This window comes from Rhinatrema bivittatum, chromosome 4 (assembly GCF_901001135.1).
Source record: "Rhinatrema bivittatum chromosome 4, aRhiBiv1.1, whole genome shotgun sequence".
In the NCBI taxonomy this organism is placed as follows: Eukaryota; Metazoa; Chordata; class Amphibia; order Gymnophiona; family Rhinatrematidae; genus Rhinatrema; species Rhinatrema bivittatum.
Genome location: NC_042618.1, coordinates 348165986 through 348192218, shown reverse-complemented (window position 1 = coordinate 348192218; position 26233 = coordinate 348165986). Strand labels below are relative to the sequence as shown.

At 43.7% G+C, this 26233-nt stretch overlaps 1 protein-coding gene and 1 long non-coding RNA gene across 3 annotated transcripts in view; one reads left to right on the top strand and one right to left on the bottom strand.

Moving 5' to 3' along the window:
• Positions 1-24106, bottom strand: part of LOC115090954 — a 290656-nt gene extending 266550 nt beyond the window's left edge. For both annotated transcript variants that reach the window (XR_003856552.1, XR_003856553.1), the window contains exon 1: positions 23924-24106. This is a non-coding gene — a long non-coding RNA (uncharacterized LOC115090954). The remainder of the gene's footprint in view (positions 1-23923) is intronic.
• Positions 23042-26233, top strand: part of CA10 (carbonic anhydrase 10) — an 834819-nt gene continuing 831627 nt past the window's right edge. Inside the window, 1 exon segment of the mRNA XM_029600669.1 lies at positions 23042-23326. The gene's annotated coding sequence lies outside the window, so the exon portion shown is untranslated.

Sequence of the window (26233 nt, the reverse complement as noted above, 5' to 3'; positions counted from 1 at the left end):
ACACACTTTTAGGCCAGAAGTCCTTTTCACTCTTAACTGACCTAAGCAGATGGAAATAAACAGCTTGCAACTCACAATGGGAACTCAACTTGCCATATTTTATTCACTGATTAAAATTTATGGCACAATAGGGAAGATACCATATTGCAGCTCCTCCTTGAAATCATTTAATGGCTGAAATCAGACCTTGAAAATATATTCTGGCCTCAAGTTATGTTCCAGCTGTTGTAAAGGCTACAAGAAACTGAAGTACTTAGTAAGATTTTAATTGCAATTATGATGCTTAAAAATATCCCTTTTGTAAGCTGGATAGTAATGCAACATGAAATGTAAAGCATGCTTAATGTAATTTTTATGGCATAAATAGGGATGTGTAAAGGCAAATATGTCATTTTGATTTGTTAATTCATTTCATAGGTTTCAATCATACATTTGGTTTGTTGCAGATGAAAAAAAGTTGTTTAATGGGAAATGAATGAATGAATAAAGTAAATGGGGAAGCAATGCAGCCTATTTTGGGTTACCAAATTGGGTTCTTTTAATCATTTCTAATACTTGTGGGTAGACATCTGATAAGTGAAGGTCACTCCAATGCATAGTATCAACATGGCACCAAAAGTGGCATGAATGGCCCAAGGAACCATAATAGGGCAAAGCTGTATTGGCAGTAGCGGGAGTTCTCCAAGATACTGTAAAGAGCAAAGTAGCAGTAAGAGTGGCCAGAACACCTCAAGACTCCAACACAGGGGCAAAGGACACACAAAAAAAAAATAGCATGAACAACCCAGGCAACAAAAGAAGGCAAAAATGGTGCCAGGTGTGACATGAATAGTTCCATAATCAATTCACATCCAATTCCCCCTAAGGAAATTCTTTTTACATCAAATCTATCAATTTTTTAATGCTCACAAATCGTGAATCATTTCAATTCAATGCAATGCTTTACTGGGAGACAGTCAAGCCTATGTGCTGACCCGAACTGGCTTCCCATATAACTAGAAAAAACAAAAAAAAATTTTTAAGGAATGGAGGAAGGGTTTCATATATCTGAGTTTAAAACCCCCACCAGGGTGAACTCAATTCATGTGTGTATAATCATGAACCAGACCTCCTCCGTCCCATATTTTTTATATATATTCTTTTTAAATTGTGTGCAACAAGCCTACACCCCTGTGTGTTTCTTTTAATAAAAAATCATTTTCAAGTCTGAATGTATCATTCTTGTTTTTTTTGAATTATCAAAGACGGATAAACTTCATGAAATGGTTTAAAAGTCCCGACTTATCTGATGGAAGTTTATCCATCTTTGATAATTAAAAAAAAACAAGAATGATACATTCAGACTTGAAAATGATTTTTTATTAAAAGAAACACACAGGGGTGTAGGCTTGTTGCACACAATTTAAAAAGAATATATATAAAAAATATGGGACGGAGGAGGTCTGGTTCATGATTATACACACATGAATTGAGTTCACCTGGTGGGGGTTTTAAACTCAGATATATGAAACCCTTCCTCCATTCCTTAAAAATTTTTTTTGGTTTTTTCTAGTTATATGGGAAGCCAGTTCGGGTCAGCACATACGCTTGACTGTCTCCCAGTAAAGCATTGCATTGAATTGAAATGATTCACGATTTGTGAGCATTAAAAAATTGATAGATTTGATGTAAAAAGAATTTCCTTAGGGGGAATTGGATGTGAATTGATTACGGATAGTATAATTTCCCCAAAAAATATTTTTGGTGCTTATTGTTAATGAATAGTTCCATGGCACTATGAAGGGGGAATGAAGCACCAAAAGTGGCAGGAAAAACCCCAAAGGTACCAATAGAGTCAAAGCAACAGAAAGTGGAAAGCAACCCAAAAAGCATCATGATAGATGCAAAGCAGCCATCCGCAGTAGCAAGAAGACCAAGGTTCCAAATAAGAGGCAAGGACACCAACCAAATTGGTATAAATCCCTAGGCAGGGAGAAGCCAGAGGAAATACATGGAGAAAGTGTGAGGTAGTTTTATGTAGGACAATATTTGAGGAAAAGGCTTGGAGTTGGCCTTCTTCTTTGCTATGATATAATCTCAGCACTGTCAGTATCATCTTCCTCCTCCACATCCTCCCTAGAAGCTAAGATGTTACTGACTAGAGGCACCAAATTCTCTTCAGCCACTAGCTCTTCAGTATCTTGTGATTCAGGGAATCCGGGACACAATTCTTTTTCTAAATCAATTTTTGCAAATACTGCCTCCATTACCTATGAAGCAGTAATCATGTAGGAATGTGGTCCTGATTTTGGGGTCCACCCCGCTGCCTTATTCTGTGGCATAATCCATCAAAGGCTAAATACCAAAGGGCACAAATAGTCAGTAAGAATCATAAGAAAAGGGAATTTGGGAGAAAAAAAAAAGGAAAAAGAAAAAAAAGACTAAGTGGTCATGAAACCAATAAAGGTAAATGGGAAAGGTCTATGTAAAACACTGGATTGCCATGGCGAGACCAAGTGTCATCAAGTGCCATAAGGAAAATTAATTTGGAAAGAATGTTGGAGAGCAGAGGTGAAACCAAGGGAAGGTCCCAAGAGAGTTTTGGAGCAGCAGCAGTGGCACTGGCGATTAAAATCACAAACAGCAGAGGCAGAGCAATGCAGCAAGAAATATAGCATCAAGATCCCAAGATATATATAGCAAAGACTGAGGCAGGAAGAAGAATGGCATTAAAAGCCCAAGGCACCAAGAGGGGCAAAGCACTATCAGGAATGGCATGAACACAACACCATGAGTGGTGCAGCAAATGGGCAAAATGGATTGCTAGGGCAAGACCATGAATTGGCAAGTACTATAAGGGAAGAGAATTTGGAAAGAACCTTGAAGACAGCCAGAAGAGAAGGACCCACCCAAAGGTAATAAGAGATTTGGACCAGAATGAAGTAAGAAGAGTGACACTGTTTGATAGCCTTCAACAAGATTGAAATTACCTATACTGACTGAGTACTCCAAGTCTTTTCCTCTCAATAGCCCTTGGCTCAGGAGGCCTACTGCCTGGCCAAATATTAATGGCTCTCCTATGTTGAGTCTGACTAGGTCTGCATGCCACAGATATTTTGCTCAATTTTTCACCACCATGAGAACTGGCCCTGAATGGTCTGTGATCCTCAGCAACTTTTCCATCATTAGCCAGGGTGGAAATATGTACAATAGTGAGTTCTTGGGCTAGTTTTGTGACAGTGTGTCTCTCCCCCTGGATTTCCATGTTCTTCTACAGCTGAAGAATTATTTTGCTTTGGTATTCTTCTGTGGCACCATCAGATCCCACTGTGGGCACCTCCATTTGCCCACTATCTGATTGAAGGCCTCTTCTGCTAGCTCCCATTCCCCTGGGTCTAGCCTCTGGTGACTCAAGAAATTGACTTGTATGTTGCCAACTCCTGCTATGTGGGTAGCTGAAATATTCAGATGTCGTCTCTGCCCTCCTCATAGTAGGCATGCTTCCCTTACCACCTGCCACCTCCTTGACCACATAGGCTACTACTGTGGCACTGTTGAAAAATACTTTGACTGCCTTTCCCACTTAGCTTTGTAGGAAGCTCACCAAGGCCAATCTGATAGCTTTGAGCGCCAGCGAGTTCATCGAGTATGACCCCCTTCAGGCAACCTGTCCCTTGCAGTGCACTCCCATCCTGATCTGCCTGCATCTATTGTTACCATGGCTCACTGACGAGGTTCCAAACTAGTTCCCTTCTCTAGATTGGCCTTGACTAGCCACCATTCTAGGCTCCTCCTCCGCCTGTCTGTTATGGGCAATACCCTCTCAAAGTCCTGGCATTGTGGAGACCATCTGGTTAGCATGCTCCTCTGCAAGGGGAGTATATTAGCTCTTGCTCAGCCATCGTCCTCCGAACCTGCACTTATGCCCATTCTCGAGAGGCTGACAAGCTCAACAATAACGTTATCTGTTCTTGCAGCCTGTCTACCTTTTTTCTTTTCAAAAAAAGTCTACCTCTTTTTGTATTGAACTAGGCCCCAAGGTATACCAATGATTGGGAAGGGTGCAAGTGATTCTTGGCTTTGTTCACCAACCAACCTAGTTTTTTCTAGTACTTGCAAGACCGATGCATGGCAACCTTCCTGGAAGTATTTGGCTCTTATCAACCAATTGTCCAGGTATGGATATACCCAGATCCCCTTCTTATGGAGAAAGGCTGCCATCACCATCATTACTTTTGTAAAAGTTCTGGGTGCTGTGGCTAGCCCAACAGGCAGGGCTTTGAACTGTAGTGTTTTTCCCCAATATTGCGAAGTGCAGGAAAAGCTGGTGCCCCCTTCTGATTGGAATATGAAGGTATGTTTCAGGGATGACAGAATTCTCCTTTTCTTACTTCTGATCTCACGCTCTTCAAGGACTCCATGCAGAATATGGTATCTTCAAAGTCTGGTTTACCTTTTTCAAGTTCAGCACTGGCCATATTGTTCCCTCTTTGTTTGGGACTACAAAGTAAATAAAGTCTCTTCCTATGGGACTGGCACCACTGCCTGCTTCTGGATTAGTCTGTATCATCTCATGAACCACCTCCTTCTTGTTATTTGCATGAGATGAATCAAAAGCCTTCTTTAATGAAGTTTTTAGTTCCAGGGCATACTCCAGTGGGTTCTGAAAATCATCAGATAGGTCTCTTGTAATGTGGGCCAACTGCTCACACTACTGTTGTGGAGGCCCTGCTTCCAGTGGAAGCAAGGAAGGAGTGGTATTGCCAATTATCATTGTGGGCCCTTACTTGATGTAGGCCTCACGCTGTGCCTGAGCCAGTGGCCTAGACCCCCCCCCCCCCACCCCGAGTATCCCAAGGCCTACTTTGTCTGTACTGCCTACTCTTTCAGCCATTGCGTGGAAAAACCTGTGTGGGAGACTACCCTACTTCTATTTTCTGGTAATCTCTGATTTTGACTCGCCCAGATCCTTCACCTCTTCCCCAAACAATAATTTCCCTTTAAAAGGGAGTTTACTCAAGTTGGGTTTAAAGGCTGAACCCATCGTTCAATTCCTCAAACATAGCAGATGCCTGGCCATTACTCCTATTGCTATCTGCTTGTTGGACACTAAGGTCATATAAGGTGTCTGCTATGAAAACAGCAGCCAACTCTGTGCTGCTTCAGCACCACTAGCTTCAGATTCCTCCAAATCTGTGCCAAGTGGATGCATTGCAGCACCCAACACACTAGCGCTCTTGCAACTTACCCCCATAAACCACTGCTTGTAACGACAGCCTTTCTTCAGTAGGCACTTATCCCTCCTCTACTGGGATTCGAGACCTTCTTACCACCACTGCCAATGCTGTGTCTAGCTTTGGCAAGTGCAACAGCCTTGCCATACCCTGTTTCTGCACCAGTTATCTTCTCAAGTACCCTTCTACTTAATCTCAAATGTGTGGAGTCCCACTTAGCTCTAGTTATCTCCTGGCTGGCCTTTTAATATCTGTCAGGATGAGGACCCCTTTGGCTTTTCGTTCTTAGGTTGATCTTCTCTAAGCTATAAGAAATTGGTTATTCTAGATACGAGCCCCCAGCTCCTCTCTCCTAAATAACTTAACTGCTGACTCTTCTGCCTGAACATGCAGCTTTACTAGGGAAGAAATCCTGATATTCCCATTTTATTATACCAAATACAACATAAAAACACTATCAGGCACAAATAGATAACACCACACCCAAGTTTTTAGTAGAGTTTTCTTCACAATAAATAGAATACAAAGTTGCATTTTTAACCATTTTTCTGTTTAATTATTCCAGTACAAGTAAGCAAAGTTAGTAATGTCACTGAACACAGCAGACACTGCACTTCCTCTCTTTCACTGAATAGCCGCCACATAGTATAAATATTATTGTCTTGATGTGTGGCTCACGGGAAGGCCCTGAGAGCCGCCTTACCCCTGATGTTGATAGAGGCTTCCCGCAGCAGGGATGCTGCTCCATACCACTAGGGTCATGCCGTGCGGCTCACACACCAGTGCAGCATCCAGACCCCAACATGTTCCTGCTCCTTCCAGCCTTCTCTCTAGGTTCATGTGCTTATATTTAAAGAGCCCACAGCGGAAGACTTAGACCAGGTGCCCTCTGATGACATTGATCGCTAGGGATGTGCATTCGTTTGCAACAAAATAGGAAATAGAGATGATATTTCCTATTTCGTTGTGTTTCGGGGGGGGGGGGGGGGGTTGAAACGATAAGAAAACCCACAAAATTTCACGTGGTTTTCTTATTGCTTTTTTTTGTGGGGGGAGGGAGAAAGGGGACATTTAAAAAACAAAAACCACAAACCCACCCCAACTCTTCAAATTTAATTAATTGCAACCCCCAGACTTGCCCTCCCCCCAAGACTTACTGAAAGTCCCTGGTGGTCCAGTGGGATCCTGGGAGCGATCTCCCTCTCTCAGGCAGTCGGCTGCCACTAATCAAAATGGTGCCGATGGCCCTTTGTCCTTACCATGTGACAGGGGCTATCGATGCCATTGGTCGGCCCCTGTCACATAGTAGGAGCAATTGATGGCCTGCGCCATTTTTTTAAGATCTTGCTGGCCGTCCATTGCTCCTACCATGTGACAGAGGCCGGCCAATGGCATCGATAGCCCCTGTCACATGGTAAGGGCAAAGGCCATCAGCGCCATTTTGATTAGTGCAGCCGATGGCCCAAGAGTGGGAGATCAGTCCCAGGACCCCTGCTGGTCCACCAGAGACTTTTGGCAAGTTTTGTTTTTTTTTTGGGGGGGGGGGGGGGGGGTGTTGTAATTAATTTAATTTGAAGGGTTGGGATGGATTTCAGGTTTCATTCCGGGCCAGCCGAAATAAAAATCGGCCTGAACCGCGGGAAAATGAAACTTCCCGAGGTGGGTCGATAACGAAAGCCGAACCAAAATGTTCAGCCAAATCACATCTCTATTGACTGCTCCTACTATTTAAGACTGCTTCTGCAAGCAGCAGACGCTTCAGCAATGGGTCTCCTGCATCAGCAGTGCATGTTGCTTCTGTGTTCTTGCTTTCTGGTTGTTCTTGCCTTGTCCAGCCTTGTCCTGCTCTGTCATCTCATCCAGTGTTACTTGTGTGTCTCTACCCTTGGCCTGACCATGTTTGTCTGCCACCTGGACCTGATCAAGTTTGCCTGCTGCCTACCCTGACCCTTAGCCTGTCTCCGTATCTTCAGCTTGCTGTCTGTCCTGACCCCAGCATGCCCTTGGACTCTTGCTCACTCCACCATCCTAGTGACTTGCCTAAGTCCTGCCGGCTGCCAGAACCCAAGGGCTCAGCCTGGGGGGGGGGGGGGGGGAAGGGAGGTGGCTGGTATTGGTGAAGCTCCAGTCTGTCCTGCTACAGGGCACATTTGGCCATCTACCAGTGTAGACCTCACAGGTTTGCCTATGACGCTGCGTGAACTACACCACAGTATAAAGGGCTCACTTCCACACCAATCTTTATAGCTATTCTTTAAGTTTAAAAAATTGTATATTCTCTCTCAATTTTTATACCTATAAAGTATCTCCTTCCTCAATTGTTTGTTGGAGGGGGCTTTATCATTAGTCTCTCCAGTTGTTGACCATTAATTTTCACTTCTTTCCTAGATATTTGAAAATATTCCATTTGAAGCTTAAAGTGAATAAACACAGGGAATACAAGCCAGAACCCTATTCTCAAACCCTTGGATTCCTATTACCCAAAATTAATCTCCAGGTTAATTAGCTATAATTATAATGTATGAATGGGCCAACTCTTAATGAATCCCTCCACTTCCCAGGCTCCCATTAGAGATGTGCTTCGTTTTTTTCTACCGGGTCGTTTTTTGACTCGGATACTTCGTGGTAAAATTCGGGTTTTCTCGTCTAGTTTTTTTGAAAAACGAAACCCAAAACCGGCCCAAAAAACGAAGCGGGAAACGAAGCTAAAAAAAAAACCCACCCCAAGCATTTAAATTCATTTTAATACATTACATACAACCCCCCCCCCCCCCACCATCCCGATCCCTCCCCAAGACTTACTAACATCCCTGGGGGTCCAGCGGGGTCCCGGGTTCCATTTGTCCCTCCGTGCCCGGTGTGCTACTGCAAGCCGTGCTCCTCAAAATGGTGCTGAATAGCCTCTGAACTACTATGTCACAGGGGCTACCGGCGCCATTGGTCAGCCCCTGTCACATAGCCCAAGGTAGAGAGTATGGGATATTGTAAATAGCACAGACATATCAAAACTCTCAAGATAAACACTGTGGATCCATAAAGTCTAGAGGATGTGAATGAAGAGAAGAGGCATTGGGGTGGCTTGCGGGAATGACAGTTACTACCTGGAGATGAATTCCCTTATTCAATAAACATACACACGGTTAATGTGACTCCTACATTGCTCTATTCTTAAACGGCAAGAGGAAATGTGGAAAAAAGGATTTGCATTCACATAAAAGCAGAGGAATAGCTTGCTTGTTGTGGCGGTTACTACCCCAAACCAAATAAACCTGATACTTCACTTTCAATGCATATCCAGCATAGCTCTCTGCTTCAATGGCAGGGGGGGGATGAAGAAAAGAAGATGTTTATTCAAACAACCACCAACAAGAACTGAATTACATAGTCTGGGTAAACAAATAAGCATGGGAGTAGCTTGCTTATTGCGGCAGTTACTACCCCAACCAATTAAGCTAGATACTTTACTTAGATGCAGCTCCAGCACTGCTCTCTACATCAATGGTGGGGGTGGAAGCTAAATAGAACCAAAATGTTACTAATAGAGGCCAAGAGTATTAGATAAGTATGAGAAAAAAAATAAGCTTGCTGGGCAGACTGGATGGGCAATTTGGTCTTCTTCTGCCGTCATTTCTATGTATTGCATGGCAAACATCATGGAGGCATCAAAAAGCCCAAGCCAAAGTATATATTGCATGGCAGACAGCATAGAGGCATCAAAACCCCCAAGGCATCATGAGAGAGGCAAAGGGAACCAAAAGTAGATGTATGAATAATCCAAGTTACCAATAGAACAGCAAATGCAGCAGCAGCAGCAGTGGTAATACCATGATCCCTAGACACCATAAAGCAGCAAAATGGTACCCATAGTAGCAGGCAGTATTCCCTCTAAGGATTGGGTTGCTGTGTGCAAAAACGTTTTGTTCATGACAAAATAAAATTGTTAAATTATCCTAGGAGCACTACTTTGATGCAAAAACCTATTTTTTTACTCACAGCAACCCAATCCTTAAGGGAACATTAGGTGATTATTTTAATGATGGACTTAGCCAATCTACTTACAGCATTTACAATAAAATGTGTAAGAAAAAATTTCTGCAAGAATATTTGAAACCATTTTCTGCATGCAAGTGAAATTAAAGAACAAACTTCTGCTTAAAATAGAAATGAGGAAAAGATGACCATAATGCCATAAAAGCCAGTGATAAGCACTATCATTTTCACAGCAAGAATTAAAGTTGTACAAGAATTGAACCTTTAAATACAGACAGACCCTCAAATATAGAAAGACCATAAAAGTATAAATAGAAATGTTTCCAGTACAGTTTTTGTTGGCACTACAAACCTGATTGATTTATGCAATACAATGGAAAAACAGAAATATCATTCCTTGCAAGACATCTAGCAATAAAATCATTTATAATATTATTGAAACCATACTAATATAAAGAATACATCAATTTTAAAAAAAATTTAAACAAAATAAAAAAAAAAAATCAAATTACATCCAATAATAAAAACTAATAAGGATAAAAAAAAAATCCTGCTTTCCATACCTGGGAACTTTTGATTTCCAGTCACCTCAAGATTGTTGCGGATTGGGGGAAATAGGGCTGCACAAATTTTATCTTCTCTCTCTCTCACACAGATACACATATACAGAACCTCCTTTGACTTCAGGCTATGGTGGATGGCTCCACCATTGCTCCCACGATGACCTCCTCCTTTTGGGCCATTGTGGGATGCGCTACACCACAGCCCAACCACTCTTCCTGCACTGGGGGGGAGGGGGAGGATAGAAAGCTATGTGCAGGCAGGCACTTGCGCAGCTTAGAGGGAACACTGGTGGCATATGTTCTCCAAAATACCATGAAGTCCAGGAGCAAGCTGGGCAGTCTTGGCAAACAACAGCAAAGCACAGAGCCAGGAAAAAGATGGGATAAAAAGAGAAACTTGTATTTTTTTGAGGGACAAAAACATCCCAAACAAACAAGATACAAGCAGGGTGCAAGAACTTGGCCAGAAACCTAGAGGAATTAAAACAGAAAGGTGAAAAAAAAAGTGGGGTGGGAAGAGAAATTTGTCCCCAAAATAAAGTGTAAAAAAAAAAAAAAAAAAGACACACCAATATAACCAATAAAGCAGCAGAGTGGAAGAATTAGGCTGGGATCCAAGTAGTAAACATGGAAGCATCAAAACTACCAAAGTATAGCATGAGGAGCAGGACAGCAAGGCAGAATAAACAACAAGATCCCCAAGATGCGTTCAGCTGTTCTGCCTCTCATAGAAATTCTGGGAAAACCAGCAAAGTGTTATGGTTTGAGATGTTTGAGTGGATTCTTGGGGTACTGTGGAGGTGACCATGCCCACAGGGAGGAGCCCTGTGAGGAGCCACAGTATCAGGCTAGGATGCACAAACACAGAGATTTGTCTTTTATTAAACAGCTGATGAGTTCCAGCAGAGGTGGCAGTATTGAGGCAATCCAGATATAGCAGTCCAGGGATCCTCGGCAGAGGAGACAGTCTCACAGATTTATTTATTTATTTAAAGAATCTTCTATACAGATATTAAGTGGAGACATCATATCTGTTTACAGCGACATTATAGAGTGGAAATTACAATAATCAGGGAAAGAGGAGGGGATACATAGAACCAGAGAAAAGCGGAGAAAAGAGCAACAACAATGGGCAACTTGAGAACAGAAAATAAACTGAGGGAGCAATTATAATTATAATTGAAATTAATTAAATTAAAAAAATAACTATGTACAGTATAGAGTAGTATCAGGTGTAAGAGTAGGGAGCGGGATGGTTAGGGAAGTCCAGTAACAGGTTCCCAGTGCAGCAGAGCTGTAGATGAGACAGACTGATAAGTTAGATTACTCAGTAAGTTGGTAGCTGATGGTAGAGATTCCAGTAGGCAGAAGCAGATGGTTACAGGCGCCCAGGCAGGGAGAGCAGGCCCTCGAGGAGCGAGTACCTGATCCCAGTAAGGTACCTGAAAGAAAGCAAAGGGCCCCCGAGGAGCGGGTAGCCAGGTTAGAGAATACCCTGAAGGGCAAAGAAAGAGCTTCCAGCGGCAGCACAGAAGCGGTAGAGTAGCTTAGACCGGACAAGTCCAATCCAATGAGCTAGAAAACAAGCGCAGGCTAAATACCCGGATGGAGTGACGTCACTCGAGGGGGACGCCCCCGAGGTTCCCACCATGACATGAATAAAGACGTAGGTGGCATGCATGCATGCACCCTAGGAGGCCTTTAGGAGAAACATGGCATGAGGCTTTGCCATAGCTGTTCCGGGGACGCCGGAGAGCGCGGCTAGCAGGCGCTGTGGTAGCCATCTTCCCAAGGCTAGCAGGGAGAGCAGAGTGTGAGAGAAAAGGCACAAAGGTCGAAGCCATCTGAGACCGGACGCAACACAAAGGCATATTGGTCATCTTGAAAATCAACTTCTCCCATCAATTCTGGTGCCAGCCTTGAACAATGAGGACTCACAACTGCCATTGAGAAGACATGTTCACTGGACATGCTGTTTGATGGGCATGAAATAATTTTGTGCCACCTTAGCCAGATCTGGACAGACCGTGGGACTTGTGCGCCCAATATGCCAGCAGATCTGTGGTCATGTTCTTCAGATAGCGTGTCACAGAAATTTCTGCTAGGATCTCCTTTGTTGAGGTGCGGTGAGGATCTCATCTGGAAGCTGCTCTATAGTCTGTGGCAGGAGAGACAGTTCTATGGAGGCAATGGGCTGTGACGTATAGAGGTGGGGAAGGAAAGGGTATTGGGGATTTTTGTAGCGGTTTGATATTTTCTAGTTAAAAATTTTTTTTTTTGGTTTGGCAAATAAACTAAACAAACAAAAAAAAAAAGTCAAAAAAATAAAAATGAACTGAACCAAAAATGTTAGGGCTGCACATCCCTATTGCATGGCCATCATGAAAATATTGCATCAAATGAGACAAATCCCTGAAATATTTTGTCTGCTTTAAAATTGCTTGTCAAATATGATCCTCGTCCATCAGAGCATCTAACTTGGGCAAAGAAGCATCCAGGCAGGGTGGGCTACCTTTCCCTTCAGATACAGAATGAGCTCATTTCACTTCTTGGTAATAAGTTTCATAGTCAAATAATTGATGAGATTCAAGAGGTGAAATACTTCAGAATAATTGACACAACAGACACCTTGCATATTAAACAGATGTCTAAATTTATCTGTTACATCTATATTACAAGTAGAAATTAGTGAAATATTTCTCATTTTCACTAAAATCATGCAAAAGGATGCAGCTGGTTATGAAGCTTTATTTCTTGAACATCTTAATTCAGAAGACCTTTCTTTTGAAGAGTAGAAAAATCAAATGTACAACACCATGACTGTTATAAGGAGTCACCTAAGTGGTGTTCAGGCAAGGCTATTAATAAATACAGTTTTGTGGTTTCAATTTAACTGTGATGATGATTTATTTGGTCTGAAATTACTACCTTTAAGTTTATCATAACACCATGAAATTGCACTATTTGATACCATCAATCTGCAAATCTGTTTACTATATTGTCCTCCAGGTCTCCTTGAGCATATCATTTCTCCTATTGTAGAATTTTTCATCTCTTCTTTAAACCCAAACAAACCTTCAATCTCCACATAGATATTAAACCTCTCTCTACTGCCTGTCATACCCTTATTGAAGCACTCTCAGCACTCTGTTATTAGACTTTATTATTTTAGAGTTTACAAAAATTATCACCTCGACAATGAAATATACCACAGTACCATGGTCAGATCTTTTTTTAATCCATTCAAAATATCACTTTTAATTCAGCATCTGGGCTACAACCTAGCTGTCTGCTTATATTTAAATACTGTCCCCCATTTAATACGGAGGACCTGCAAAGGGAACTTAACAAAAACATTGGAAAGATTAACCTTTCTAGTGTAACATGTGCAGTTGAGTCCTGGCTGAAAACAATCGGCTATCGCTGACAGCGTGAATCTGATAAAAACTAAGGGGTAGATTTTAAAAAGGTGCGCGCGCACATGTACACCCGATTTTATAAACTTGCGTGCGCAGGCAAGTTATAAAATCAAAGGTCGGTGCAAGCAAGGGGGTGCACAATTGTGCATACCTTCCCCCATTCCCTCCCAAGCAGCTCCAAAATTGGAGCGGCCTGGAAGAGAACTTCCCTTCCCCTAACCCTAATCTAGCCCCCCTCAAAATTTTTATTTTACATTTTGTGCCTGCCTCCGGGCAGGTGCAAGTTGCACGTGCCGGCAGGCTGCCAGCACGCGATCCCTCGACAGAACCAATGGCCACTGTGTTGCAGGCCTCGGGCATCGCGATCATTATTAATACATCATTAAAAGAGAGTCATCTCCCAGAAATATTAAAAGGTGCTATTAGGTCCATCCTAAAACAAAAAAACTGGACCCAACTGCATTGAATAATTATAGGCCGATATCGAATTTATCCTTCTTCTCTAAACTAATTGAAGAAGTAGTCCAGAAACAACGGAACACCTGGAAGTAAACAATATTCTTTATCCATCACAATACGGTTTTAGAAGACATTTCAGTACAGAAACGTTATTATCTTTGACAGACAGTATTAAGAGGATTTGATAGTGGCCAAATATATATTTGTTAATCTTACTAGATCTCTCGGTGGCAATAGGGCTTAATGAAATCACACTGCAATGATTCGCATCTTATTTGGATAACCGATTTTATCAAGTGCAAATCAACAATACAAGGTCAGATAAAATAGAGCTCAATACAGGAGTGCCACAGGGATCTGCCCTGTCAGCCACGCTATTTAACGTATATATATGTTGCCTCTATGCCACTTATTAGCTAGATTCGGACTGACTCATTATCTAGATGCTGATGATATTCAGATAATTCTACCAATTCAAGATACATTAGAAAAAACCTACGAACTTACAGCGATGTATCTGAAAATTATTAAACAATTACTCATGCAAATAAAACTAGTCCTAAATATCGACAAGACAAATTATCTTCTTAGAAAGAAAGGCTTCAATCACAAGTCAAACAGCAATAACACTATACAATAACTTTACAGTTACATTAGCAGATAATGTATGTGACCTAGGAGTTATTGACCCTGAATTGTGTCTGAAGAAACACAAACAAATGTACGAGAGGGTTATGCCAAGTTAATGATACTTAAGCGATTAAACCCATTGCTACCACAAAATGATTTTAGAACAGTCTTACAAACCTTGATTTTCACAAGTACAGATTATTATAATTCATTACTATCTGGCCTTCAGTTCTCTACTAGACGTCTACAGGTTCTGCAGAATGCTGCAGCGAGAATTTTAACAGACAGTAGAAAAAGAGATCACATCACACCAATTTTAGTAGCCTTGCACTGGCTGCCTTTTGAATACTGTATACAATTTAAAACACTCTGTACATAAATTCATCTATGGTGAGCAAGTGGATTGGTTTAATGCAGCGATTTGGCTTCACAACTCACAGAAATCTAAGGACTGCGAATAAATGTCTACTCTCAATACCTGCTGTAAACTCTGCCCATCTTAGCCAAGTCAGGGAAAGAGCTATGTTGCTAGCTGGGCCAAAATTATGGAATGCACTACCCACGGACCTGAGATTGCAAGCTGATTTTAAGAGGTTCAACAAGAACTAAAAACTTGGCTGTTTGGGAAGGCATATATGGTTGAAAAATGAGATAGCTTCTAATTAAGTTCTAATTTTAACTGTCTATACTTTTATTTTGGTATAAAAGAACAAAAACTACTATTTACAATAACTGTTTTCTTTTATTATTTTTGACTAATGATGGTTTAGGTTTTGATTGTTTCTCATTTTTTGTATGTTTTTATCTTATGTATTTCCTTTTAAAAATTGTAAACCATTGTGATTGCTCATCTGAACGATGGTATAGAAAATCCGATAAATAAATTGAACTTGGGTTGTGTGTATACTAGTTCTATTCATCCAAATTGTTACCTTTTTTTGGAACACTTGAAACCCTTGTATGTATTCTTTGCAAGTTCCACTAGTTATCAGAAATGAATGATGGGCAAACTGCAAGTTTTCCCTGAAAATTAAAACACATGATGTTGTGCAAGGGAAGATACTGTGCAAGCAATGTGTCAGAATTTTGACCATCTAGTTGCTGTACTTTTAGAAATTAATGTGATGCTCTTGAGAATGTGGAGAACTGGAGCAAAGCTGACAATCTACAGAACAGTCTGTTGAGCTTTCCCTTTGTAGCTTTACTTCCATTTTGGAGTACAATACTTGGAAGAGTTAATTTTTTGCAGAAAAGAATCTAAGATCCAAAGATGATTATTAAAAATGCTCCTGCTTATATGGAAAATCTTGGCCTTTTTTTTCTTTTAGATGAGAATCAAGATGGAATAGTGGAGGAAGCCATTGCAAATCATCTTCAAGTAGCTGAAGAGTATGAAATTCTCACAGAACAGAACTAGGAAGAGGAAACAAATGCCTGGAGAATAAGTGGAAGAAGTGGGTTTGTCTCTGCAGCAAGAATTGAGCTATATGATGCACTTGGTGACCGATAGACTAAAGGAGAAATTATTGCAAGTATATTCACCTGCAATAATTTCTCAGTCATTTTGGATTTCTGCTCAACATGAAGGTTCTTTTCAGCTCTAATCTACATATATCTCAGCTGAAGGATATTGAAAACATCTTATAGATGCAATGCTGGGATAGAATCACTATCAGGATGCCTTGAACAGTTGTATGCTGAGAGTGATACTCGTATGCCATCAAGTACCAAGGAACCATGAAGTTAGCAAGTAGCTCATTTAAAACAAATCGAAGACAGTTCTTTTTCACTCAGCGCATAGTTCAACTCTGAAATTCATTGCTAGGGGATATGATTTCAGCTGTTCATGTTACTGGGTTTAAAAAAAGGTTTGGATAAATTCCTAGAGGTTAAATCCATAAACTGCTATTACGGTAATTAATAAGCAATAGTAGCTTGTGATCTTGGGTACTTGCGACTTGGATTGGCCACTATTGGAAAGAGAATATTGGGCTTGATTGACCCTTAGTCTGACTCAGTATGGCATTTCTTATGTTCTAACTACAAGAATCCATTATAATAGTAATCAGGCAACCATCTTTGCTATACAAGTTGCTTTAATTTTGATGCTTACTGTTGCAGTCTCAGCAGCTTCATGAAGATCAAACGTCATTTAAGGTCAATGATTACACAAGAGCATCTTTTAAACCTCACTTTATTTTATATCAAAAGAACAGCTTTTGGAAATGTTAGTAGATAAGTTTGCTGAAATTAATGCTTATTTATTTATTTAGAATTTTTATATACCGACATTACATTGTAAATGCAAGCAATGCAGTGTAACCTATTTTTATAATTTCTAAATTTGGGTACCTATTTTGTGGGGTTATGCAGCTCCCCTTTTAAATCTGAACTGTGACTTATAAAGCAGCAACTACATGCTGATGTTCAGCTGCTGGAGGTGGATTAAAAAAAAAAAAAAAGTCAGTATTGCAAGCCTCTGAGCACCACATCAGCAGTGACCTGCAGTTTGGGGGCCACAGTGTGATTGTTGCCATGGGATAAAGGCAGCAGGACATTAGTACTGCAAAAGATTTTCAATAAAATACAAAGAAAGCCAGAGGGCAGCGCTGAATCCTTACAAAGGAGGCTACTATTGGGGCAGGAGACTTAATACAAACAAGCTTTTTCCCTTGGGAGTTATGACTGTGTGGCACACTAGGGATTCTGTTAATGTCACTTTGGAGTGGTCATCTGGAGGTTTTGTATTGTGCTTTAAAAAAAATAAAATAAAAAAATATTTCATTCGATGTGGCTTGTCACCGGGCCATGATATAATCCTTTAGATTACAACATAAAACTGAACTTTTTTTTTCCCCCCCAAAAAATGAAGAGAGACTTGTTTTCAGTGACAGAGACCTGCACTGGAATAAAATAAAATCCATCTTGTCCAACTACTGTATGTGATTTATTGGTACAAACTATCACATATCTAGCTCTGCCTAGGGGTGATCAGTCTAGTAGTGATCCTTGTGTGCTCCCTTAGAGAGGCTGAGCTTGGTAGGTATCCTCTCATTTATTTCAAGGTGATCCCCCTCTCCATTACCTTTCCCCCAAACTCCAGCCCTCCCCTTCCAACCTCTAGGGCACCAGTAGCTGAGCAGGATTTTCCATTTTTTGTTAACCAGCTGGAGGCTGGGAATTTCTTTATCTAGAACCCTTCTGGGTGATGTCAACCCTAGTAGCACAACAGATCCCCTGTTCTGATTGCCAGCCCCATCAAGAGCACAGGGAAGTGTTCACCTCTTGGGCTGTTCACAACAGTGTGTCAATTTGTTTCTTTTGTGGGGTTTATATATTAGTATGTGGCTTTGTCATGTTAAGCATTTTTACAAGAAGGACTGGACAGGGAAGCAGCACAAATGCAAGCATTGGCTCCCAGGTATTGGAGACCCTTGGTGTGCCTCTGGTGGGCAGAGAGAGAAAGTATCCCTCCCTACTCCTTGTATCTTGGAGGTTCAATCTCCCACCCCAGGACTGCTATGAGAACTTATCCATGGGATTGAGTATATCCCCTGCAGTCGTTTTGGATGTAACACCCAAAGCGAGGGGGGGGGGGGGCGCACTACATAAAATGGCACCCAATCTGAAGTTTCAGGGCATTGGCAGGGTGGAATCTGGTGTTTTGGAAGTGAACATTGATATTTTACCATTTTTGCACGTGTAGAGATCCTTTGGAAAAGGTATAGGAGCAAACCACTTTTGTTCTGCTAAGAAACATAATAGCTGGGTGTGTAGCTCCCCCATGTGGAAACTGGTAAATGGTAAGCTCCTCTGGCACACAGAGCCTTGCCACCATTTTAAGGGGTAGATTTTATAAAGTTGCACGCGGGCGTCCATGTGCACGCTCTACCCGGCACGCACACATGGACTCCCGGTTTTATAACAGGTGTGCGCGCATGTTATAAAATAAGGGGTCGATGCGTTCAAGGTGGTGCATAATTGTGCGCCCTTTGCGCGCCAACGCCCACGGCCTTCCCCAGTTCCCTCCCAGGATGCTTCAATTTCGGAGTGGCCTGGGAGGGAACTTCCAAACCCCCTACCCTAACCTCCCTTCCCCTAACCAACCCGCCCCTATTCCTGTCCTAATCCCCCCCAAAAAATTTTACCTGCTGCGCCTGCCTAGGTTGCACGCGCTGGCACACGATCCTTTCACAGTGGCAAATGGCCGCTGTGCCGGAGGCCTCTTGCCCCGCCCCTTTCCTGCCAGCTCCACGAAAGGAGCATTGGCAGTTTGATGACTGCTTAGCACCCCAAGAAGGAGCCCCCTTCCAGGGGCGAAATCTGCTCAACTCCCAAAAGTGGGGTCTAGTGGCAAAGTATCTTTTTGAGCTCTTTCTATCTTCTGGTAACCCTTTCCCCTTGGTCTCCCCAAGGGACTTCATAAGGTGATCAACATCCTCCCCGAAGAGCAGCTTTCCCTTAAAGGGAAGGTTATACAACTGAGTCTTGGATGAAATGTCTGCCGACCAATTACGTAGGCAAAGGATACGCCACACCAATACCTCCGAGACCATATCCTGTGCGGCCGTGCATACTATGTCATATAAAGCATCCACCACATAGGCTATCCCCACCTCTAGATGAGCTGCTTGACCCGGAGACAAGTGGCCAGAGGATGACGAGTCTTGAGGCTTCTAGACCCAACATGAACAGGCATGTTGCATCATACTCACACAGACGGCTGCTTGACGTCCCAAGGAAGAGACTTCAAACATACGTTTGAGCTGCATTTCAAGCTTGCGATCCTAAATGTCTTTGAGAGCGGCCACTCCTGTAATTGGAATTGTGGTTTTCCTGGGACCTCTGAAACTGCCACATCCACCTTGGCCATCTTAAGGCGATCGAGATGCTCCTCCGATAGCAGATACAGCTTAGTCATTGCCCTTCCCACCTTGAGACCTGAGTCTGGGGAATCCCACTCCCAGCTAATGAGCTTCTGAATCTTCTTCGGGATAGGGAAGGCACTGGGAGGCCCCTGAAGGCCATCCAGGACCGGGTTCACTCCCTCATTGTTGGACTCCTCCTGAAACACTATGACCCCCAATTCCTCCAGAACCTGGGGGATAAGCAGACGCAGCTCTTCTTTTTTGAAGAGATGAACGACTTGAGGGTCATCACCCAAAAGTCTTGATCATCTTTAGGTTGATCTGGATCTGGGAAATGATCCACATCCATTCCCCTTCCGGATCTGCCCCTGGAGAGGAAGGGCTATCGCCCTGAGGGTCATCAGACTCCACTGGATCCTCCTGATTCACCTCCACCCAGACAGACCAGGGCCTCTTTGGCTGAGCTGATCCCTGAAAGGAGTCTTCCGGGGTCCCCTGGGACCTTTTCGAGGTATTGGCAGGCTTATCCTTAGACAGGGAAGAGTCTCCCTGAGGATCACTATTAGCAGAGTCCGTGTCCTGCTCTTGTTTGTGCCCCAGCTCCCACCCCGTAGGAGAAGGGACGGGGGGGGGGGGGGGGGGGGGCGGGAACAGGCGGGCCACAAACGGCCTCCTTAACAGCCTGACCTTCCTTGGATCCACTGAGCAGGAAGATTTTTTCTCTCATTTGCCCTTAACCAACGACTCCCCCCCCCCCCCCCCTTATGCATAACCCGTGCAGAGGGAAAGGACGCTGCACCACAGGCTGCACAAGGCTCCACCATCAGTAACTGACATTATCAGCATTCCAGTCAAACTTTTTTTTTTTTTACTCCCGGGGAGCCACTCGAGCACCTGGCCCTACCAGGAGGCGAGTCACAAAATGGATGCACTACCACGCCGCAGACACATGGGAAGCAGAGCAGGCAGAGAGGAAAAAAAAAATAGCACGCACGCCAAAGTCAGCAACACACCACCGCGTGTCAGAATTCCACCGTTTCCCTCCCAGGGAAAAGCCCTGCCCCCCGGCTGTTGTCCACGGTCCTTCCACTCAGGCCCTATCTTCACGGCCCGGCCAACTCTGGAAAGCAGTCCGATAACCCGGCACAGCTGCTGTGCTCAGAAGGCAGACACAAATTAAAAAAAAAAAAAATAAGTTTTTAACTTAAAGACGGGTAGAAAAAACACCCTTAAAGGGATACTTCTCTGAGCTGGCAGCTGTCACAAGGAGGGGACCTTGAGGTCAAAGAGGGAGCCAGTTCCCTGGCTATCAGGGGCCTCGGAAGAAGTGGGCTAGCACCACTAGGGGTATCCAACCCCCCCATTCGCCCAGATCAACCCAAGGGATGGTCTCAGAAACAAAACCTAGCGATCCTGAGTAGATAATACCTGAACGCCAAATCAGTCAGGACTGTAGGTATGCACCTCTACCCTCTGCTGGCGGCAGAGAAATACTGAGGAGCTGCAAGTGGCACTCTCGATTATAGGGCACAGACTCAAAGGTTTGCTCTCTGCTGCCATTTGCTGGTAGGGATGCATAACCCGCTGGTCTGGACTGATCTGGGTATGTTCAGGAATGAACTATTCCTGGACCTTAGTTCTTAGGGGGACTCTGAACTGTTTTCCTCCATGAAAGTGGGAGGATGCTGAAGAAACTACTTGCCTAGCAACTCAAATGGCTAGACCTGTCAAGAGGCCTAGGAGACCTGAAGGCCCAAGCTGGACTAAATGTGTTAATCTCTTGGAAAAACTGAACTTTCATTGTCCTCTTGAAGAGGGTTCAATTCTTATGTTTTCTGCCAGGCAGGTGGCTGTTTGAAATCATATTAAAAAAAAAAAAAAAGTAATCCCTTCCATAAAAAAATGGGAAACAAGTAATGGTGTTCCTTTGTTTTATTTTAAAAATCAGTCAATTAAATGTTTCCTTCATTCCCTGCAAATAACAATTCTTCAGTTACAGCTCTTGATGTTCACTTGGCAATCAATTGTGTTTCCTTAGAGGTGCTTCACCTTGCTTTCACAGGCATTTTGGGAGGAGCTGCTGATGGAAGATAGAGCATTGTGATCCCTAATCTAGGAACCCCAGGAGCTTTTAAGGGTGTGTGAGAGACTTCACAGCATTTCTCAGAGAGAAGATAAAAATGGTTTATCATCCTATGTGTTGTGTGAGATAAGCAGGCATGGGAGGGCATGCCAAGAGGCATCATTAGCTTCCCTTTTTGGTTATGTCACCCTATGTACTGGTTATGGGTAACAGCATGGATTTGTATTGGATTCTGCCCATGGCCCTGTAGGGGTTTACTACTCTGGCACCCCAATGTGTACTACAGGTCTGAGAAATCTTGGTGATGACCAAATGTATAATGTTCTTCATCCTGGAAAGCAAATAAATGTTTAAAGTGGTTTACTACGACTCAAACTGATTTAAAAGTATACTGGTGGGAGTGGTTAATGTGTGGTGTGGGGAATTATCAGACTCTGTAGTATTGCTGTTGTATGTATTATGTGAAAAGGGGTTCAAAGTCAGTGCTGGATGCAAACTCTGAGGTTTGACAACCTAGGGGAACTCTATTTTGTTCTTGCAACATCACTTTCCATTAATGTAAAATTACAGTCCTGAAAATTCTGAATGCCAGTATCCTGTCCCAATAAAGTTTTTGTGGAAGGGGAAGGGGAAGAGTATAGAGGACCCCCCCCCCCCCCAGTTCTCCACTAGATGTCTCTAGCTTAGGCTTTGGGTAAGGAGTGAGTGGGGAGCCTATCATCCTAGTCAGCACCTCCTCCAAGGATGTTGAGGGTGATGTTTCCCATCTGTATAACTGCAGGAGGATGCTTAGTAGAATGGGACATTTTCAGTTTAGTTTTGGAGGAGGGAGTGCATCCCAGTTTCAGGTCCCCTGAAAGGAGAGATTTACCCCTGGTCCAGTGCCGGGAACGGTTTGGCAGTGTTGTGAGAATTTTTCAGAGAGATTTTATTTTTGGAAGGGGATCGCGGATTTCCCTCTCTTGCTTGGGAGGTGTTCAGGGGGAAAAAAAAAGACAGCTGTATTTCCCATCCTATACCATGAAGAGGGACAGCAGCTTCTGGCCACAAGAGATTTTTCTGGGTTTTGAAAAGATTTGTTTCTTTTTTGCCCACCATTCCTGCCCTGAAGGAGTTTAGGAGTACCTTTGATGCTGCATATGAGGCTCCTTGGAACGCCAGAAGAGAACAGGAGACTCCCGTGCCTTACTAGGAGCCTGCCTTCTACCACCTGGAAGGAAAATGCGTCCAGTGCCTGAGCATTTTGAGGTACTGAGTGAGGAGGAGCAAGACAAACTCATTACAACTGAATTAGTTTTGGAAGGTAATGAGTGGTTGCTAAATGGAGAGAGAGAGAGAGAGAGAGTGCAAGAGACCCCCCCCCCCGGCCCTGGAGTTTCAGGCTCCAACCCAGCCTTCCCCCTCCAATTCTGAGAATCCATGCCAGACGGCTGTTGAGACTGTGTGAGGATAGTCCAGGGCAATGTTCCCTCTAGATACAGAGAGCTACCAGCAAGTCAATTCCCAAAACATTACAGCACTTTTTAGAAATGTTTCAAATGCCGAATACTGAATTTCAGTGAACTGGGGGGGCGCACACAAATGCACTTCCTCCACTGGTGCCGAGGTCATGCATCCAGAAAGCCTACTTCCAAAACCATTTTCGACAGCACTGGAGAAGCCAGACTGGCCGCTGGAGTTTATTCAAGAAGCAGAATCGCGGCAGCTAGTTGCAAGCCACTGACAGGACCCAGTCTCTCTCCGGCACCAGTCTGCAATTCATGCTGACAAATGAGGGGGGAGGGCGTGGAAGCACCAATCGGACGCTGATAACTTCCTGACTGGTGAATGGGTGTTTGCATCAGAAGTGGGGAAAGGAGTGGATTTTTGCTGCGGGGAAACAGGCACATACAGTCCTGCAAGGAAGTATGCACGCTGCTGCGGCAGCTGATCACTTCAGAGAGCTGCCGAGCACCGCCGGCGGAGAGGGTCCCCGAGCCACACCAACCCCAGCAAGCTCCAGGGCGCCTGGCCGAGGTCTCAGCCCGCCTGCAGCAGGCAGGGCGCCGGGCAGGAGCAACACCCCCTCCCACTTTGTTAGCCGAGGTGCAGGACGGGTTTGGTAAGTGAAGCCCTCCCTAAGCAGAGAGAATCATTGCGGAGCGCTGGGCGCAGTCCCCCCTCCCCTGGTGGAAGCCTTACTTACGGTCCCTTATTTATTTATTTTTTTTAAAACATTCTGACTCCTGTTTTAGCTTCCCTGCCAGCTACCTTGCGTCCTACGCTGCAGCCACCATGGGTCCCCGTGCCAGCTAAGGCACCTGGGCAAAAGTCCTGCCCCTGCTCCAACCGCAAGGAAACCACGGGAGAACGGAGCAGGGTCACCACTGCCCATCTCCTGCAGGAGCCGGTTTCAGAAGGCTGGCTCCTCCCCGCCCCCTCTTCCCTCCCCTTTCTTACAGACGGTGCTGGGCCGCTCGCTTCTCCCTCCCTTCGCCTCAGCTCTCCCGCCTCATATTGCCCCCCTCCCCCTTCTTTCAGTGGCAGCCTCACTGCCCCCCGCCAGGGCATAGTAGAGGCCCCTCCACTGGAGCACGAAGCCCTGCAGGCTTGAAAGCAGAGACCAGCAAAGAGATAACACCGTGGAAGGCTGCTCCCTGCCTGCCTGCCTGCCTGCTTTTCCTTGCTAACAGACTCAAGGCCTCCTCCTTTCACGTACCTGCAGTTTAGTTCGTGTTTGACGTGTTTGTTTTTTCTCCTTGCCTCTCCTCACGTTTAATTATTTTCCGTTGCTACTGACTCCCTCCTTGAAGCGTTTCTCCCTTCACACAGCCAGGACTTCCATTTGTTGGCTTGCTTTCTTTAGATACAAGTTTGCCTTAAAGTTGGACTCGTTGGGATTTTCCCCTCTCCCTTCCCGGCTGACGGTGCGCACGCCTTACCCCCACAGGTGCTGCATCACCTAATCAAATCGTTAACACCCTTAGGGGAAGGTTTTCTTCCACCCCCCCCCCCTTTTTATTTTTATTTTTTTACTTTTTCAGTTTTGATTTTTTTCTTTTGGCAGAACACAGCCTTCTGATTTGAGCAGACTGCTATTTTCCTCCAGAGCGGAAGGAAGTCCTTCTGACAGTAGTTAGACGAGGGTTAACACTTCTATCTGGGTCACCTCAGCTTCAGGGAACCTGGGCTCATTCACCCAAAGTAAGGAAATCAGTCTTAGCAGGGCCATGGACTGGGCCAGATAAACTGCAGGGCAAAACTGAGTCCAATACACTCACACAAACACCTCCAGAAATTAACTGTCCACTATAGAGGGTGTGCTCCCTCCCACAAAAGATAATTTAAATAAACTGTTCAGTCCAAAAATTCCAGAAAAAAAATCAGTTTCCCTATCAAACCTTTTCAAAGAATTCAGAACAAAGTCAAATCTTTCTTAGACTAGGCTCAGCGTCCTTAGCATTCACAACAATGTAAATCCAATTTGTTATACCTTTTAGGATGGCTGTGAGGCAACTCGCTCTCTCTTCTGTATATGGACTGCAACTCCCCAACCCTGCTCAGAGACTCCAGTCAGCACAGGTGCCTTTCTGGTCCTGAAAGCCCTCCTTACAGTTCCTTTACTCACTCTATAACTCCAGTATTAAATTATTCACTTGTCTTTTATTTAGATTTTTTTTTTTATATTTTGCTTTTCGCACTTTTTTCAGCACTTCAAAGTTGGATTACATTCAGGTACTGTAGGTATTTCCCTATCCCCAGAGGGTTTACAATCTAACTTTGTACCTCTCTTTACTCAGGCTAAGACGCTGGTGGGGCATCTCTGCCCACCTCCTTCTCTTTTCCCCCTGGAACCCCAGGAGGGGGTCACAGCTGCTGCCTTCTCTGGGCATTTTGCTGTAATGGGCAAAGGAAAGTACTAGAGATGTGCATTCGTCCTGGTTTGGGGAGCCCGAAACCCAAAGGAATTTTTCCCGATTTTTGGGAAAAATTCATTTTCGGATTTAGTGCGCACTAAAACAAAATTTGGGTCTCCCTGAATTTTAAAGGTCCAAACTGCGGAAGATACGAAATCCCTAGAAGGTACTGCTGGCAGAGCACCCACCTTTGCTCCGAAACCCAGCCCTTAGGGCCTGATCCAGTCTATTGGTGAAAGTGTTACCATACACTCCCTCTGACAATTAGATGAGCCTCACACTTTCTGGAACCTCTCCCCTCTTTTCATCCCTTTAGCACCAAACCACAAACTCTCAACTTTACGCACTGCAATCTTTTCTGTGATACACAGGGGCCACATTTCTCCCCCTCCTGACAAAAGAAAAATTGTGAAAGTACAGTGGAACAATTTTTCTTATAACTACTTACAATAGGCTTGTACAACACATGGCACGGTTACCCAGGATGGTCTCTTTGGGGTAGATTTAAAAAGGTGCGCATGCAGGTTATAAAATCGGGGGACGGCGCAAGCAAGGGGTGCACAATTGTGCACCTTGTGCGCCGAGCCACGCTACCTTTTTTATTTTTTTTATTATTATTTATTTAAACGTTTTTATATACCGTCATTCAGTTATTCACCATCATAACGGTTTACAATAGGGCACCTATATCAAAGGAAAATATATCTCATAATTTACATGGGTGGTGCCATTAGAGTTCGGTAACAAATATGAGTTTATATCAAAAGACATTACTGTGGATGAGTGTTGAGTAGAGTTACATTCTGAAGGTTGACTATAGTTAAAATAGGTTGAACTAATTCCATTAGGGGCTGGAAAATAGTCGTTGGGTGCTTTATGCCGCTTATCTTTAACTTCATTTAATTAATTTCCTGCTTCGTTCTCCTTCTTGAAGGCTTGTTTGAAAAGCCAGGTTTTGAGTTGCATTTTGAAAAATGTATGATTGCTCTGTAGTCTGAGGTCAAGGGGCATGGAGTTCCATATTGTGGGTACAGCTAGAGATAATGCGCGATCCCTCACCTGGGTGAGTCTTGCTGTTTTTACGGATGGAATGGGTAGAAGTGCCCGATCTT